Source organism: Myotis davidii, unplaced genomic scaffold (assembly GCF_000327345.1).
Source record: "Myotis davidii unplaced genomic scaffold, ASM32734v1 scaffold2064, whole genome shotgun sequence".
NCBI classification, from domain to species: Eukaryota; Metazoa; Chordata; class Mammalia; order Chiroptera; family Vespertilionidae; genus Myotis; species Myotis davidii.
Window position 1 is genome coordinate 20,715 of NW_006294674.1, and position 6,936 is coordinate 27,650.

General features: G+C 43.8%; 1 protein-coding gene across 7 annotated transcripts in view; it reads left to right on the top strand.

Annotated features, from left to right (window-relative positions):
• The first annotated feature begins 6,077 nt into the window (after positions 1 to 6,077).
• The window catches only part of ZNF382 (zinc finger protein 382), a 48,566-nt gene continuing 47,707 nt past the window's right edge, over positions 6,078 to 6,936 (top strand). For 3 of the 7 annotated variants that reach the window (XM_015567389.1, XM_006769037.2, XM_015567391.1), the window contains exon 1: positions 6,079 to 6,847. The gene's annotated coding sequence lies outside the window, so the exon portion shown is untranslated. Of the gene's footprint in view, positions 6,848 to 6,936 lie in introns of all 7 variants that reach the window. The other 4 variants (XM_015567392.1, XM_015567390.1, XM_006769034.2 and 1 more) reach the window with 4 other exon arrangements.

Genomic DNA, 6,936 nt, shown 5'->3' on the forward strand with positions numbered 1-6,936 from the left:
TCTTAATCTTCTCTTGTAAATAATTTGGCAATTTTTAAAATATAAGTCTAATTTTTTCTGTGATTTATGAGGCAATAAAATCTATTCAACAACGTTACTGTCTTGAAAAAGTAACCCTGTAGGAGAATGCTCAGTGTGGAAAACTAATAATTTAAAATTGTCTATGGAAAGAATTTTATCTAATTGTGCTTGTTGTTCATACTGTTCTATCCAACTTAATTCTTTTTCTGCAACAGGGGTTAAAACATGGGGACTATCCAATTCAGATGGCCCCTCTAGGATTTGAAATAAATTAGTCAATTGATAAGTAGGTATACCAAGGCTGGGTCTCAACCAATTAATGTCTCCTAATAACTTTTGAAAATCACTTAGAGTCTTTAAACTGTCTCTTCTAATTTGAACCTTCTGTGGAATAATGGAGACATCTGTTAATTTTTGCCCAAGATATTTCTATGGCTCCTGTCATTGTACCTTTTCTGGGCCTACTTCTAATCCATAGTCTTAGAGTTTTTCAAGGAGGTATTGGTAAATCTCCTGTAATTGTGATTGAATTTCAGAAGCTACTAAAATATCATCCATATAATGATAAATTAGAGCATAGGAAATCTTTTTCTGACTATTTCTAAAGGTTGATGCATATATGCCTGACACATAATGGGACTGTTTAACATTCCTTGTGATAAGATTTTCCATTGATACCGTTGAGTGGGTTGAGCCTGATTTAAAGCCTGGAAAGTAAATGCAAATTTCTCACAGTCTTGAGGTTGCAAAGGAATAGTGAGGAAACAGTCTTTTAAATCAATTATGACAATGGACCAATGTTTAAGAATTAGCGAGGGGTTAGGAATCCCAAGCTGTAAGGGTCCCATTGGTTGTATAACTTCATTAATTTTCCGTAGACCAGTTAACATTCTCTACTTGCCATATTTTTTCTTAATAATAAACACAGGTGAATTCCAGGGACTAGAGGAATATTCACTATGACCCTGGTCTAGTTGTTCTTTAATTGGTTGATGTAGCGCTTCTAATTTTTCTTTAGGAAGGGTTAAAGAGAAAAAAACGGGACAGAGAAAAACCTGTTGTGCTTAGTAGCAGCTTGTGGCCTTGAGTCTAGCATAATTCAGATAAGTACAAAAACTCTCTCTCCCTGCTCTCCCTGACGATGGCCCCCCCTCCTTTTCTGCATTAACCATTTGGATATTGGGGATATTGTTGCAGATCCGGTGCATTTGCTGCCGCTGTATTGGAAATGCAAGGAAATCATCATTTCTTCTCCATGTGGGAGGAACAATCTCATCCCCAGGTTCTAAATCTAGTAATATTTTGTTTATTTCAGTAGGCAAGGGCAGCTGGAATTGCCGATGTGCCCCTCTGGAATAATGTGGTGGGTCTGGAGGAGGAGCCGTGGGAGTTACTCCAGGCTCCTCTGACAGTGGCTATTGAACTGGAAAAGCATTTTTTATTAATTCCTGTAACTTATTAGTGGGTTTAACATGATTCATATTAAAGCCTTCATATGAACCAGCAAATCTTTTCATAACTCTTGTTCATTATCCCTTGTTTTGCTTTTCTTTTTTAATCTCTTTCGTTCGCTACTACTAGAATCGGTGCTACTAGTTTCACTTTCTGAGAAATCCTGAATGCCCTCTTTATCAGTCCCTTCTATATCTTCATATCCCTCCAACTTCTGTTCAAAATTGTTCCTTTTTTGCTCCATATTATTTTCATGAGGCAAAGAAAGCGATGGTCTATTAGGCATGTCTTTATTAGTTTCACAAGTGGAGCAAGAACGAGAGCTAGTAACTTTAACTGGAGCAGCCTCATAATCTGATTCTGACTGCAAAGGTTTAAGAGCCATAGTAATCAAAGTACACAAGGACCAAACTTCATGTCCTATAGGATCTCCATTCTGATGAGCATGCCATATCACACGAACAACCTGTTTCCAAACCTTTAGATTTAACTGATTTCTGCCTGTCAGCTCAAACCAATAACAATGCCTTATTTCTCTAGCTAATTTCCTAAAAGTGTCTTGAGACACACTAACCCCAGTGCTTTAAGCACTGAATGCAGCAGAGTCATATATTGACTCTCTGCTGTCGGGGAGTTCCCCATTGCTCTGCCTGGCTTGCCGAAAGTTTTGCGTAAACCGTCGCAGACTTTTTCCCTTTTGGTCCTGTGCGTTCCCCGCACTTACCTTAAGGTCCCACATTCAGGGCGCCAAGTGTTGATGGATGTTTAATGAACCGAAGACGCAGAGGTAAGACAAGCACACAAGCAAATGATTGCCGGACAGAGGGCTACAGCTCACTCAGGCATGTAACAAACTCTGTACCCTCAACCATTGCTTTTATTGGGGTTTGGCACGAGGTTAGTGCATCAGCAGTTAATCAACTAAATCTTGTTTTGTTCTATATTATAACAAATAGCACATTGAAGACAACTTGCAGCTGTGCCCTCCCTTTCTGCTCTACCCACGACTATTTAATCTTATCCTTTCTCGGGAGGTAAATGTTCCGGGAACTCAAGACTGTGCAATCTTGACCCAGCACGTTGTGAACATTCACTTCTTCTTGGCAGGACTTCAGATCCTTGTTTACAAATGTCCAGCTACAATCCCCCAGGGAGGCTCCTATTGGGGATACAACTGGAAGAATGCTGGGTTCTGTGACTGCATGGTGGGGAGGCTGATGTGAGTTCCCTGTGAGTTCCCCTAGGCAGCCCCGGGAAGGAGAAGTAGAGCCTGTTTCCCCTCCTGCAGGCCATAAACACCACTCCCAACAAAAGATTGGTTGTTTCAGCTCTGTGAAGTCCTGGATACCCATGCTGGGTGCAGCTCTGTGGGGAATGGGAGAGCAGCTCAGAGCAGCACATTGCAAATGTGAGACCCTCAAAGGCTATTTTCTTGGAACTGGAGGAAGTGCTTAGCCCCCCTCCTCGGGGTGAGGCCTACAACATCCTCAATCAGAGACTCTTTTTTTTTCTTCCGTTTGGGAAACGTGTAGGAAAGAGACTCTGCCGAAACCGGTTTGGCTCAGTGGATAGAGCGTCGGCCTGGGGACTGAGAGGTCCCAGGTTCGATTCCGGCCAAGGGCATGTACCTGGGTTGCGGGCACATCCCCGGTGGGGAGTGTGCAGGAGGCAGCTGGTCGATGTTTCTCTCTCATCGATGTTTCTAGCTCTCTATCTCTCTCCTTTCCTCTCTGTAAAAACTCAATAAAATATATTTAAAAAAAAAAGGAAAGAGACTCTTTTAAAATATATATATATATATATATATATATAATTGATTTCAGGAGAAAGGGAGAAGGAGAGAGCGATAGAAACATCAATGATGAAAAAGAATCAATCGCCCGCCCCCGCACCCGCATATCCCCACCAGGGACTGAGCCCACAACCTGCACACAACCTGACCAGGAATTGAACTGACATCTCTTTTGATCAATACCTTGAGCCCAGGTGAACTGAAACTACTCCAGCAGAGAAGACTGCAGACTGTACCCAACCTGAACCTGCAGCAAGCCCCCTTAGGGGGAATTAGAGTTGGAGTCTCTGATAGACACTGAAACAAACATGTTAAACAAGGTTTAAGTTTAGTGGGCTGCAAAAAAACAAGTTTCAATTTTCATAGAAACATAGGTTTATTTTGATAGAGACATGCTGAATACAAAGGGCTGAAATAAATGAATAATCGTTAACATAAAATAATAGGACATTTTAATAAAAATTAATATTTTTCTTGAACATTAAAACTTACCAGATACTGAATAACTGCATAAGTTAATAAGCATATGCAAATAAACCTATTTTTCTTGTTCTCTGAAAGCAAAATATTTCCTGTTGCGCCCACCAAGTCAGTACAAGACTAATGACGTGGCAATCAGCTGCTAAAATATTCGCTGCTAGTATTAGTGAAGAGAAATGGTGCGCCTGCACATAAGGCACATAAGGGAAATGAATGCAACACAATTATAGTAATCAGCCATTAGCGAACATTGTAGTTTGTTATTAATAATTATGTATAACAGGATATTGTAAAAATTAAGTTACGAAATTTTTATTAAAACATTTCTGACATACCGTTGCATTGGCTGGGCCACAAAAATATCCATTGTGGGCTGAATGCAACCCGCGGGCCATGAGTTTGACATGCTTACACTGAGAAGTTTGGTTTTGAAGCAGAGTAGTTTCCCTTCATTGGGTGTCTGACTACAAGCACAGGGCCTACTATCTCAAGTTAGGCTAGCCTGGGTCCATTCTGAAGATTCTTTTTGGATGCTCTGGAGGAAGACCAAGCAACCTCAGATGGGAGTCAGAGTAGCTGACAAGAGAGGAGGACTTCAGGGAGCATGGGTCTCCACAGATCTACCACCAGCACTAAGCTAAACAAAGCCAACCCATTTGCATAGATTGGTCCTTCCCCTGAACACACAGGTCTAACAGTGAACAGAGTTTTAACTAAACACAAGAAGCCCACGAACAGTTATACCCAACATCTGTCAGCCATCTGCATCTGAAACCCACTCAAAAGGACCCAGAACCAATGCAACAAAAGTTCAACCCAATTAGACATACAAACTGTACACCCAAAGGTGGATCTCAGGAGGCTCCAGACCCTGCTAGGAACAACCTCACCTTGGGGAGCAGCCCCTGAATAGTGTCTTATACATTGCAATAAAGGTTTGCCTCTATAGATACCCAGCCTGAAGGGTTAATGATTGTTCCACTGAGCCCATCAAGAAACCTCAAGACTGTACCTTCACAGAAGTTTGTACAGTGGTGTGGGGTTGAGCCTCATAATTAGCCTGAGGGTGGATTCCAACTACAAAAAGACCATCAGCAATAAACACCCAATTACAACATGAGGGTCCAATCACCCCACACAAGAACAGACATATAGATCAATGGAACAGAACAGAGAACCCAGAAATCAACACAGGCCATTATGCTCAATTAATATTTGACAAAGGAGGCAAGAGCATACAATGGAGACAAGATAGTCTCTTCAATAAATGGTGTTGGGAAAACTGGACAGATACTTGCCAAAAAATGAAACTAGACCACCAAATTACACCATACACAAAAATAAACTCAAAACGGATAAAGGACTTAAACGTAAGACGGAACACCATAAAAATCTTAGAAGAAGCCATAGGCAGCAAAATAGCAGGCATTTGTCATAGCAATATCTTTACTGATACAGCTCCTAGGGCAATGGAGACTAAGGAGAAAATAAACAAATGGGACTACATCAACTGTGCAAAAGAAGACATAAAGAAGGCCAAGAGACATGAAAACATGCTCAAAGTCACTAATCATCTAAGAGATGCAAATCAAAATGACAATGAGGTACCATCTCACACCTGTCAGAATGGCTATCATCATCATCAAAAAATCAAACAAACAAGTGCTGGAGAGGATTCCGAGAAAAGGGAACCCTCCTTCACTGCTGGTGGAAATGCAGACTGGTGCAGCCACTGTGGAAAACAGTATGGAGTTTCCTCAAAAAAATAAAAATGGAGCTCCCATTTGACCCAGTGATCCCACTTCTAGGAATATATCCCAAGAAAACAGAAACACCAATCAGAAAGGATATATGCACCCCTATGTGCATAGCAGCACAATTTACCATAGCTAAGATTTGGAAACAGCCTAAGTGCCCATCAGCAGATGAGTGGATTTGAAAACTGTGATACATCTACACAGTAGATGTGGGATATAATGAACAACATAAACTGCTGAAGAAAAGTAGATCCAAAGACAGAGAAGCATCCAACAGACTGTCAAACCTCAGAGTGAAGGTGAGGGTGAGGGGGGGAGGTGGTTAGAGATCAACCAAAAGACTTGTATGCATGCATGTAAGCATAACCATTGGACACAGACACTAGGGGGTGAAGGCATGTGCTGGGGTTGCAGGTGGCCCAGGAGAGGTCAATGGAGGGGAAAAGGAGACATATGTAATACTATATGTAATACTTTAAACAATTAAGAATTTTTAAAAATGAAACTATCTTCCTAAAAGTAACGAAAGCTAGACTATGACAATTTTGATTAGTCTCCAGTCACAGCATCACTTGGTCACAGTATAACGCACCTCACAGTCACAGCCAACCCTGGTTGTATTAAAGGGTCCACCCCCACCCCACTCACGGTCCCCGGAGCCTACCACGCAGACATCCCAGGCACGCACAGGCACACACAACACACACGCTCTCTCTTACACACACAGACACGCACTCTCATAATTACATCCCAAGCTGATGCAGCCATATAATCATGCACCCCCGCCCGCTCCATCACCTTCCTCAGCAGGTGATTCACACAGCCCGAGCCAGCTGCCTCTGCCTCCATCCGCACCCGCACCCGCACCCGGAAACCTCCGGGCCTCCTACGTCCTTCCGCAGCCCCGACCCCGTGTCCCCTCCACTCACCACGCAGATCACGGTGACCGCAGGGCTGGCGTGAAGTGAACAAGAAGTCGACGTCCATTAGCTCCCCCAGGGGCCTGTGACAAACATAGCCCAAGCCGGAAAAGCGCGGACAGAGACACAAGCCGACCTGCGCTGCAGCAGCTGGGATCTCCGGCTCCATACGCGAGGCCCTGCGGGCTCCTGGGAGCTCCGGCGCGCACGGGAGTGCGCAGGCGCAGACGACCGACAGTGGGCCGTAGTGAGGTGTTTGGGTCCTAGACGCGTGAGTCTTAGGGGCCCTAGAGAAGGAGAGACCGGGAAGCCCGGGGCCAGGAGGTCAGACTAGGGAAGCGGTGCCCAGCCGAGAGGCCAAGGAGGAAACCGCGATCAAAGCCGGTCCTGGTTATTCAGAGAAGGGAGCTGGAACTGGGCCCGCGGTAACTAGACACTCAGATCTCTGAGCGGGGCCTCGGGCGTGGTCCGTGGGCGTGACCGTGAGGGTGACAATCGCTTGTGATCTGGAACG